The following is a 12737-nucleotide window of genomic DNA, read 5'->3' as shown; positions in this document are numbered from 1 at the left end:
CATCTATGTCTCATTCCTTCTCCTCCTCCTGCAGGTCTATGAGTTGGACAAGCCAGAAGGGGTTACAATGAGCAACCAGAGAAGCATTAGCATTTGTTTGGACCTTTAGGGTGAAGGGGTTTCGTGGAGGCAATATCCTTATTGTGAATATCCTGAAAATCTGACTGGCAAGGGAGCAATCCAGGTCAGGATCAACTTGTATGAGATACTGGGCTAGAGTTGTCGGTGTTTCTCTGCGCAAAATTTTTAGGTTACCTCCTCGGTGCCTTTGTTTAAGATGTACTGGCTGCTCCATACAGGTTACACTTTCAGTTTCAGTTTTCTTAAAAATTTGCTATCCCGCTTTTCAGATTTCTAAATGGCGTACAATATTAAAAATATAACATTTCTGGTTATACAGATGTGTAACAATACTAGACATATATTTACATTAATAAACTGACAACAAACAGTGGGCTAGAGGATAAATAGGATAGAAAAACATTGAGGGAATGTGGCAGTGATATGTTTTATTTGGATCCTTCTGTTACTAAATGACACTATTATAAGAACAAAACAAAATGGCTTTTCTAAAATGCTGCAAAAAAGTAATTAACAACTACAGAATAAGCCATATGAGTATTTTTACTCTACTTAAGAACATGAGAACATAAGAATGGCCTTTCTGGTCCATCAAGCTCAGTAGCCTGTTCTCACGGTGGCCAATCCAGGTCACTAGTACCTGGCCAAAACCCAAGATGTAGCAATATTCCGTCTACCGATACAGGGCAAGCAGTCGTTTCCCCCGTGTCTTTTTCAATAAAAGATTATGGACTTTTCCTCCAGGAACTTGTTCAAACCTTTCTTAAAACCAGCTATGCTATCTGCTCTTACCACATCCTCTGGCAACGCATTCCAGAGCTTAACTTCTCTGAGTGAAAAAAAAAATTGCCTCCAATTGGTTTTAAAAAAGTATTTCTGACTGTAACCCTGGGTTTGCCCATTAATTTCTAATCCCCAGTTCTGTCACTGTCTCAGCAACCAGGTGGTGAACCCTTTACCTTGCCATGCCTCAGCTCTTAATACTTAACTGTCACTCTGTGACCTCAGGGCTTGTCACTTTATTTCCCTAGCTGTGTGTGTGTCACTTGAGCCTCAGTCCTAATCCCAGCTCTGTCACTAGGAAAGTCATTTTGCAGACACACTGCTTGTCTGCTTCCAGAAGGAGGTTTGTGACAATTTCTGAAATGCTATCTGCATAGGAGACCCTGGACCAACATGAGAGAGAAGGTAGCTGAGGGGTGAGAGGATTTGTTTCACACTCTGCTCCCTTCCTCTGCTTACTTGGCCTCTCGCCTCTGTCACTTTTACCCTCTGCTGCCACTTCTTTTCTGCTACCTGCCCTGTCATCGTTACACTTTCCATATGAGGTTCACATCGGGACACTGGACATGTATGTTAAACCCCAGGACTGCTTGTCTGTCCAGTCCTCTGCCTTCCTTGGTTTTCAGGTGAGATATAGAAACCTAGAAAGATGATGGCAGATAAGGGCTACAGCCCATCAAGTCTGCCCACACCATCGACCCTCCCTTTTAAGTCTAATGTCCCCTTCAAGTAGAATAGTAATAATGCCATTCTACTGACCCGCTCTTTCAAGTCTATACCCTAGTGATCCTATCCTTTGGCTGACCCTCGTAGTGATCCTACATAGGTATCCCATTTATTCTTGAAGTCTGGGACGCTGTGTGCCTCTATCACCTGCATTGGAAGCTTGTTCCAATGCTCAATCACTCTCTCCGTGAAGAAGTACTTCCTGGCGTCTCCACGAAACTTCCCTCCCCTGAGTTTGAGCGGATGACCTCTTGTGGTCGAGGGTCCCTTCAGGAGAAAGATATCATCTTCCACCTCAACCCGTCCCGTGATGTACTTAAATGTCTCAATCATGTCTCCCCTCTCCCTACGCTCCTCGAGAGAGTAGAGCTGCAACTTGCTCAGTCTTTCCTCGTACGGGAGACCCTTTAGCCCCGAGACCATCCTGGTGGCCATCTGCTGAACCGATTCAACTCTGAGCACATCTTTACAGTAATGTGGCCTCCAAAATTGCACACAGTATTCCAGATGAGGTCTCACCATGGCTCTGTACAATGGCATCAGATAGGTCTGAGTTGTTCCAAAACTGATTGGGATTTCAGTTCTGGGCTGGGGGCTCCAGCTGAACATAGCTGGATGATGTGGTCACACAGTAGATGATGGCAGATAAGAAGAGATTGACTTAGCCAGTCTGTTGAACTTCTCTGGTTCTCTACCATGTTGGGTGGGGTCGATGCCCATGCACTATTTTCTACTTCCTCCAGGTTTTCGGTTTAATTTATTCTCGGCCCTGATTTCTTGCGCTGCTCCACTATATCTGTCTCAGCTCTTTAAATGCTGTCACTTCCATAATTTCTGCTCATTGAGGGTTCCAGGCCTGATTTCTTTCCTTTGATTTTTGCAAGTCTTATTGCTAATTCAACAGCCCACCTCTCACCAAACTTTGTAATATCTGAACAGCTGTAGAAGCTAGTGAGGCTGTCATCTGAAACAATTAGCCATCCTGTAGTCATTCCATACAGATTAACCCAGCACTGAGAAATAGCCCCTCTCTACTAGTTACATTTTCTCCTTGGTCCTTTAAGTTTCTGCCTGATACTCTTGTGCTGGCCCTGGTTAATTAATGTGTGTGAGGGGGGGGGGGCGCTTTCTGTCCCCAGATTGCCTTTAGATGGAACTTATTTTATCTGCTGATACCTAACGTGACCATTTATTTTTTTTCTCAAAACGGGACAGGACCCTCCCCCCCCGATCCTCCCTGAACCCCGTTAAATATAGTGCAAAATATAGACAGCAGATATAAATTCTCAAAACGGACACATTTTGATCACTAAATTGAAAATAAAATCATTTTTGCTACCTTTGTTGTCTGGTGATTTCATGAGTCTGATTGCATTTCCTTTTGATTGTCCATCCTTTCTTTCTCTCTCCCTGCCACCCACCCCCCAAGCCGCTGCCGATTTCTCCAAGCCGATGCAGCAACAGGTGTGTGCAGCTGCGACTACATAAGCCTTTCCCCCCCCCCCCCAACATCAATTCCGACATCAGAGAGGAAGTTCCGGGCCAAGCAGCAATTGGCTGGCCCGGAACTTCCTCTCCGACGTCAGAATTGACATCGGGGGAGGCTTGTGCAGTCGTGGCTGCATGCACCTGATCTGAGCTGCGTTGGAGAAATCCCAGGCTCCGAGATTGCCTGTCCAGTTGTCCCCACACACAGCTTTGGGACACTCTCTGAAAACAGGACATTTCAGCATCTAGAAGCTGTGTGTGGGGACATCGGGACGGGCGATCTAAAAACTGGATGTTCAAAACGGGATGTATGGTCACGTTAGCTGATACCATCTCTGTCTCTACAAGTTGCAGCTTCCTGAAAAGTTGGAACCTCACTAGGCCCTACAGTTTTGCAAGACCCCCTGGCTCTAAAAACTCTTGATTTGAGAGAGAAGCTGTGGCAGATGAGAAGTGCTGCTTGCTGGCTCCTCTTACATGCAGGGAGTAAAAACTGTTTGGTGGTTGTGGCCTCCCCCCCTCACATACACACACCTCACCTCACTACAGAAGGCAGCTCTTCTGTTCCATAGCTGGATTATGGCTGGTCTGTTGTCAATTTTCTTCCTAATGATGTAATCAGCTATGTCGGTGTTGTAGCATAGATCTTTAGTGCCTGGGGTCCAGCATTTACAGCTGCACTGTTCAGTATCACACAAAGGCTATTTTTTGGGTTGGTTTTTTTTTTTTTTTTTTTTTGATGATTTGGTCCTGAGGTTGGAGCCTGGGGTCCCATCTTCCTCCTGACACTCCAATAAGCCTGATCTTTCTCCTTCCTTCAGCAGGTTCCTGCTACCATTTTAAAATTTGGTGCTCCAGATGGTCACCTAAGTTTTCAGCCTTCCCTGTATACAACTGAGTTCTGTCCAAGGCATATTTCAGTCCTTTCATGGGCCTAGTTGCCAATAGGTTATTCCAGACATTGACCACTGGCTCACTAAAGAAATCAATGTTAGAAGGTATGTACCATCTCCTTGACTCTGCTTTAGAGCGGAGTTTGTGAAGGGAATTCATTTTTAAATGCAAACTCCCTCAACCAACAGGTTCTAAGCTTTAGGTCACGCCCATCCTAATGCAGCAGGTTTCCAGCAGAGGGTGTGGATCCCAGTCTCAAAAGATGATCCATTCCTAATAGCATCTCGGTTTAATCCTAACTCTGGAGTCATGTTTCAAGAGAAGCACCACCATTAAACCTCCAGAGACAATTAACCACTTTTCATAGATTAAAGAGCTCCAGCAAGAAAAGCTTCATTTACTCAGAGATTAACCAGTCTCCATAGCTGCCAGTTTACTCATTTCCAGTAGGAACATTATAACCCAAGCCTGGTTTCCAATCCACATTCCCAGTTCAGTGTGCTCTTATATTACCAGTTGTGTACATTGAAATCAGTGTTGGAGGTCCCATAATGCACTTGGATAGGGTTGTTAGAAATCTAGAACTAGCTTAAAATGTCCCAACGGGAATTAATTAGGTTAGTAACTGAGTCTCCAGTATAAAGGATTGATTTTTACATAAACAGTAAGGATTGACACAGGCCCTCCTTATCCTCCCCCCTCACCACCACCTTTGTGGAAGCCAACTCTAATCGAGCCTGTGGACACAATGACTGAACAGACTGTACCACAGACTGCATGCATAATTTGATAAACTTTATGTAGCATGTATAATTATTTGTAACATATTTAACGCTATACAAAATTCTGTGTAACTATGATGTCTGTAATCCACCTAGAACTAATTAATGAGGATTCAGTGGGATATAAGATGCATATAACATAACAGGCTCCAGTAAAAACCTGCTATAAGGATGGCAGAGACCTACTCCAAGCTCTTATGGTATAAATTACACCAAAAAGCAAACATTTTAGTAAAAAAGAGATAATTGAACTATAGTTTATGAGATGATGCTAAAGAGTAACAAAGAAATGTCTCGGAAAAATGTGGGGTAGATATACATGGAGGAGAAACCATGGGGGGACGGACGTTCAAACAATTTATATTTAGAAACATTACATATGAATCAAACAAAGCTACTGTTGTTAATGGTCACAGTTTTATTAACAAAGAGAATAAGATTAGCAGCAGTATCCTGAGTAATCAAATAACCCTCTAACATAAGCAACCATTATGAGAGGTGAGCCAAGAGCCCTAGCCACCGCAGACTCAGGTGGCCCATTGTGGCAAACTGAGTTGGGCCCCATTTCTGTGCCCTCTGCCTCCTGCTATGAAAGCTACCGGGATGCTGCTAATGAGACAAGGTGTTCATGGCAATGCTTCCTCCAGCTGTCCCACTCCTACTGATGTAGCGCCCGTTCCAGTACCAGCTTCAAGAGGGGCACACAACTATTCACCCCAGCAGCGTACTCTGCACATCACCCAATCTCTTAATAAAGCTCTAAACGGGCAGCAACACTACATAGCTCGTCAAAGCTGCCCAGCGACATGCAGACCACGGGACTCGGCCAGCTGAACACAAGATAGAGGACAAACGTAGCAAAGCTAAAATGGGCTGTTCCCATTCTCCCACGTTGGGAACCAAAGGAGCCTCTTCATCTTCCAGCATGTTTCCAAGTTATTTAATGTTTGATACAGCAGATTGGGAAAAGTATTTATGCCGTTTACATTTCATTAAGGTAATGCAATCAAAGGTTGGTGGAGCTACTTAGTAAAGATGAGTGAAGTATAGTGGAAGGTCAGGAACATAAGAATTGCCACTGCTGGGTCACACCGGTGGTCCATCGTACCCAGTAGTCTGCTCACGCGGCGGCCCTTGGTCAAAGACCAGCGCCCTAACTGAGACTAGCCCTACCTCAGTAGGAGTGTGCTTCTGAATCCATATTGACCTCTACTGGATCCTATGTGAAAAAAGTGGAGAAAGTAAAGGGAGGGATGTTAGCCAAATGCATCCAAAAAGAAGAAAGGATTTAAAATGTTCAAGATTGGGTTCAAGTCTGATGTGACTAGGGATAATGTTCCAAAGCTGTGGACCATTGACTGAGAAGATACATTCTCTGGTGGATGCATATGTGATATATCTTACAGGAGGAACTGGGAGAAGATTTTGTTGGAGGGAGTGAAGTGTGCGAGATGGTAAGGTAGGAAAAAGATCGAGGAGCTTGTGTATTAAAGGCCCAAAGCAAGATCTTATATGTTAAGCAGTGATTAATAGATAACCAGTGAGCTGATTTTAGTTAGATTTGGTTGGGCTGAGAACTTTTCAGCACCCCTTGTATTCACATCTCGATCCGGATGGCAAAGAATTCCATAGTAAAACCGCCACAGAAGTTTTTGTGAGAAGAGGAGAACCTAAAAATAGAATGTAAAGGAATAACAAGCTTTTTGTTATGAGATGATCTATCAGAATGATAGCCAGTCTGTAAAGTAATCAGCAATGACATATTCTAGGTTTACCATGTATTTTAAAATACAAACATAAGGGTTTTGAGGGTTTTTTTAAATTCCATTCTAGCGATCACAAGTAGCTAATGAAGCAGTTTGAAAAGAGGTATAATTCTGTAAAATCTATATTTATAAAGAACTACTCTTGCTGCAGTATTTTGTAGTGGTTGAATACTTGCTATGGATTTTTTTTTTTTAAGAGTCCAATATAAAGGGAGTTAAAATAATCAGGTTTTGGAAACAATTAAGACATGAATAATTCTTTGCACATCATCCAAAGAAAAGTACAACAAAATTTGATATAAAAATCAAAGTTTATTAAGCACAGAAATTGCAAAGTGTTCCATGACTCCACTTAAATCAGAATAAACCAAAATCCCACACTATATATTACAGAAAGAAGTTTAATTGGCTTACCACCTAACACTGGATTTTGAGTATGAAAAATAGATTTTTCTTTAACCCAAAGCAAGGTTTTATTTTTCAGCATTCAGTTTAAGCTAATGCTCTGTCAATCAGTTGGAGATTTGGGTAAAACAAAAATTCATGCCATCATACAAGGCAAACAACAAAGTAGAGGAAACAGTAGTGGTAAGAGGAAAATAATTTGCATATCATCTGCATAAATATAATAGGACAAAGTTACCCAAAGAACTAATAAAAACAAAAAACATTATAACTGGATATAAAGAAGATGCCTGCAGAACATACAACCAGGAGACCAAACTAAGGAACTTTCTCCACCCTTGATACCTTATAACTTTGGGGTGGGGGGGTCTTTTTTTAAGCCAAGAACCAGCCTTTACTTTCCATGAAATGCTAATCATGCTCAACTTGTCAAGTAACCTAGTGTGATCTGCAACATCAAAGCAACAAAGAGATCAAGCTGCATTAGAATGGAAAAACAACCTGTCTTCACACCCTTTGATTCAATACTTGGTGAAGCTCCTCTTGCAGCAATGATATCGGTCATTTAAATTGTGTCCACTGTGGGATGCTATAGTTATTGCCCATTCTTCTTGGTAGAATAGCAAACAAGTTGGCTGAGAATCATCTATGGACTTCAGCCTTCAAGTCTTATAATAGATTTTATACGGGGGCTGGGCAAATGAAGGACATTCACTTTGCCTTGCTGAGATGTTCCATTGTTGCTTTTACTTAAAATGATTGTCCAACAGAATGATGAATTTTCTCCTCAGTCATAGAACTCAGAAAACAGGGTAAATAAAGACCATATGGCCTATCCAGTCTGCCCATCCATGCTATCTACTATCCCTTCCTCTCTCGGAGATCCAATATACTTGTCCCAAGCTTTCTTGAATTCAGACACAGTTTTCATCTTCATCACCTGTGCCCAGAGGTAATGCCACCTTTCCATGAAGAAGTATATACTATCATTCTTTGCAAGAACCCCCTCCCCCCACCCCCATATATCCTGACTGTGCAGAACCATGTCAAAGGCTTTGCTAAAATCTAAATATACCACATCTAACACTCTCCCTCTGTTCAAAGACAACAGCAACTGGTAGCAAACTACAGTGTTCAATCACTAGGTGTAACCACACATAGGAACCAGCTTACTCCTTTGAAGATGTTCCTGACAGCGAACAGATACATAATTCAGTCATTAAGGCCTAGATTCACTAAACTCACCGGTCTGGATCGTTGTTGGCCGATTCATGGCTGAGTTCTGTTGGGCGACCGATTCACTACAGAGTCCTCATGCAAATTATCTGATTGGACGCACGCCCCACTGTGATCCCATGGATCACTGCAGAGCGATCGCGATGCATGCGCAGACCACCCTGGTTGGCTATAGCGTGCGGTAGCCAAAAATCTACCGCCTCCTAAAAAGGAGGTGGTAGTGGCTAGCGCACTCTGGAATTTAACACTCGCTATTATGTGCATTAAGGCTCTAGCGCACCTTTGTAAAAGGAGCCCTAAATGTAAAAACCTTGAATAACACTGAGAAAACCTTGAACAAACGAGAAAACTAACATTGCATGAGTCCGTTCTAGACCCCTACAAACTGTTCATTGTAAACATTTTTTAAAATGAATTTTAAGCACAGAAAAAGAAAATCAACGTTTGAAAAATCCTTAATTGTATAAAAACTTACCGTAAACAACCAAGAAAACTAACCTTGCTTGAGTCGACTTCTGGCGTGAAGGAAGTACATATACGCAAACAACAGAAAATGGAAAAACATTGGCACGTATGAGGTGGAAGAGGAAAATGGCCCGGGCTGTGTTTGTTCGGCACCCAATTGTATGGTCATGGCCAGGTGAAAAATTTTGGCAAATTATTTGCTCAGGAACTGATTTGTTTGTGTACGGAAGCGTTCATAACCAGAGGTTCTACCGTATATTGTATGTCTCTATGGAGGTTGCAGAGGGGAGGCAGTTTAGGGAGCTGAGAGTAGTTACAAGGGATAAATTTTAGGAGTGGGGTTAGTTGGATGTTGAGGCAGTTACAGGATGCAGTAGTTGTGCTGGTTTGTGGGATAGTCTTGAGAGAGGTGGGGCTATAGTTGTGGGGGAATAGTTTTTAGGAGTATGGTCAATTCTCCTAGGACAAGCAGGATGAGTCAGCCACATATGGGTGTTGTCCCAACACCTCCCAATTTGCGGATAAGCTCTCCAATAGCTCAGAGAGATTTATTTATTTATTTTTTTTCTCTGAGCACGTGCAGTGCCCGGGCCCCACTGGGCATGCTCGAGTCCTACCCATTTCCCCCTGCTTCCCCCTAATCCCCAGTCTTTAGTTTCCGCCCGTTCCCATCGGTCGGATTTTTCTACAGCTCTCCATTACAACTTGTCTACTCATCAACTTGAAGATGCCTGAATCATCTAAAGAAACAACTGGGATGCAGGAGGAGGATGAACACACTGGATCCTCATGAATTGTGCGCCCACTGATTGGATCCGGCGCTCGAGGTTTCCGTGTGGCTTGCATTTTGCGCACATGTCACCACGTGCACGCAAGCTAAGGAAGAGGGCACTGAGAGACTTCATGAAGAGAAGTGAGGCCTGAGAATCTTCCTCCAGCAGCCATCCTCATCGAAGCGTATCAGCGGGGGATCCACAGATGAATCCGGTGAGGAGCCTCCAGGACATCCTGGCTCAGTCAACCCCCCCGACTGCAACTTGCCCGGTCGAGAAATCTCTCCCGGAGGTCCTGCATGCTGTCGCTAGCCGCCAGCCCCTGCAGGAAGCCGAAAGGAGTCTCACCAGACCGAGAGATCTCTCCAGGAGTTCCTGCATGTTGCTGCTTAAAGCCAGCCTCTGCAGGGCATGAAGAGAAGTGAGGCCCGAGAATCTTCCTCCAGCAGCCATCCTCATCAGAATGCAGCAGCGGGGGATCCACAAGCTACAGTGGCAAGGAGCCTCCAGGATGCCCTGGCTCAGCTAATCCCCCCGCCTGCACTTGGCCCGGTAGAGAAATATCTCCCGGAGTCCCTGCATGTTTCCGCTTAGAACCAGCCTCTGCAGGGCAGCCGATAGGAGTCTCGCCAGACCGAGAGATCTCTCCAGGAACCCCTGCATGTTGCCACGCACAGCCATCCTCTGCAGGGCAGCCGATAGGAGTCTTGCATGCTGCCGTGTAAATCCACAGCCTCTGCAAGCAACAGATCGGGGCTTTCACCCTCCAGACGGCATGCTGCCTCTTACAGCCAGCCTCTGCAGGGAGCCGATTGGGGTTCAAAGGTAAGTCCTATCTGCTTGTTTTTGGGAAAACCTCTGATAATCTGTTGCAGCCCCGAGGGCTCTGCCTCACCCTCCTCCCAATCTGAATTTAAGGAGAAAGAATCTCCCATGCTTCTTTCCCTTGGAGGGGACCTGCAGACCTCTCCCCCCAGTAGGAGACATGCTGCCCCAGAGTTCAGCTCATAAAGGACATGCTGAAAAATCACAAAATTTCATGAAGGGACTGTCCAATCTGCACCCACCGGTCAGACCACCACCGCCCGGATGGGACCTCAACTTGGTGCCGCATCAGCTCACCTCGACCCCTTCAAACCTTTGGGGGAGGCAGATCCCGTATTCCTGGCTGGGAAAACCCTGACCATCGTGTCTACCGACACACTCCCTCATGAGAACAGGGTGGTACCCAGAACCCACCCCCGATTCTTGCCGAAGGTGGCTTCAGCGTGCCTCCCGGCACTCTACGTCTCCCCACAGGGAGGCACACTGCCACCTCAGCAACACCTCCTGGACTGTGTGCGGGCCCTGACTATGCAGCAGATTAGACAAGCCTCAATTGTTCGTCTCCTACGACCAAAACAGACCAGGACTTTCGGCCACCAAACGCAGGCGCTCGCGCTGGATATAAGAGTGCATCCCCTTCACCTATAGAAAAGTGCAGCATCAATCGCAGGTGGGAGCCAATGCCCACCAGCGCAGAACCATAGCCAACACAACGGCACATCTGCACCACACACCAATAGGGGACATCTGCGATGCAGCCACTTGGTCCTCCATGCACACCTTCACCAAGCACTACTGCCTCGACATAGCATTCCACGCTCCAAATGCATTCGGCCGAGCAGTCTTGGAAGTGGCTCTTCCCTCCCGGGAGGGACAGCAACCACTAGCACAGCCTTGACAAACACTGATCAAGTAGGGGGTTATAAATATTGACAAACACTGTTCAAGTAGGGTGTTATAGATATTGATTAAGTAGGTCTTCCAGCACTCCTTCCTAGACTGAATGTGGAATAGGCAAGTATGAATTCTCACATGCAAGTACGATTTGTCACTGTTGACCAGTTGGTTTCTCACTGTTCATTGATTGTCATTGACCAATTTCACTGTTCTGTGAGTTAAGTAGGTCTTCCAGCAATCCTGTCTAGTCTGAATGTGGAATAGGCAAGTATGAATTCTCATATGCAAGTACGAATTGTCACTATTGACCAGTTATGAATTGTCACCGTTGACCAGTTGGTTTTCTCACTGTTCATTGATTGTCATTGACCAGTTTTCGCTGTTCTGTGAGTTAAGTAGGTCTTCCAGCACTCCTGTCTAGACTGAAGGTGGAATAGGCAAGTATGAATTCTCACATGCAAGTACGAATGGTCACTGTTGACCAGTTGGTTTCTCACAGTTCATTGTTCTGTGAGTATTATTGCTCAGTTAACACAGCACTTTATCTAAAACCTTGTTTCCACAACTTTACCTGCTTTGCCTGATTACCCTGCCCGGCTCGGCCTCCACAGCCAGGCGAGGGATGCACAAAGCGCTAAGGCGCAGGTCCAGTCGGCACATCCCTCGGCTAGGGAGTCACCCATATGTGGCTGACTCATCCTGCTTGTCCTAGGAGAAAGTGTAGTTACTTACCTGTAACGTAGGTTCTCCGTGGACAGCAGGATAGTCAGCCACACAACCCACCCGCCTTCCCATACGGCCGACCCGGCCACAGCTAGGAACATCCTGGGGATTAGGGGGAAGCAGGGGGAAATGGGTAGGGCTCGGGCATGCCCACTGGGGCCCGGGCACTGCACGTGCTCAGAGAAAAAAAAAAAAAAATCTCTCTGAGCTATTGGAGAGCTTATCCGCAAATTGGGAGGTGTTGGGACAACACCCATATGTGGCTGACTATCCTGCTGTCCACGGAGAACCTACGTTACAGGTAAGTAACTACACTTTTCAGGGGGTGGCTGGGGGAACAGAACACCGGAGAAGCACCCTAACTGCTGTGTTGCAGTGTAGCAAAATTTCTATGCTGCAGAAACTGAAACTGCTTTTCTAATAGAAATTCATTGGGCTATTTGTTACATGGGGGATAAATTGTGAGCCCACTGGGACAGATAGGGAAAATGCTTGAGTACCTGATTATAAACCGCTTAGATAATCTGATAGGCGGTATATAAATACCTAAATAAAAATAAATATTTCTTTGGAACCCTGGACAATTTTCAAAATGATTCCATTCTGTTTAATTTTCAGAGAGTTCTGTTGCCCGAAGACAGACCAACATTTCTTGGGTCCTCTTTAAGTTCTGTTGGGATGGAAAGAATACAAAAGTTTTACTTTGGACTCATTAGACTAATAAACGTTCTCCCACATGAACGCAACATCTCATGTACTCTTTCTTGCAACTGCTATGTAGCTTATCTCATCCCATGGCTTTACTGCTCTGGTGCATTCCTTCTTGCCTCCCTGCCATACAGGCCATGTTTCTGGAGTAATCTTGAAATTGTTGAACAATCAATATTTTCCAC

Source organism: Geotrypetes seraphini, chromosome 9 (genome assembly GCF_902459505.1).
Source record: "Geotrypetes seraphini chromosome 9, aGeoSer1.1, whole genome shotgun sequence".
Lineage (NCBI taxonomy): Eukaryota > Metazoa > Chordata > Amphibia > Gymnophiona > Dermophiidae > Geotrypetes > Geotrypetes seraphini.
The sequence above is the reverse complement of the archived record's forward strand: the minus strand, read 5'-3'. Positions refer to the sequence as shown.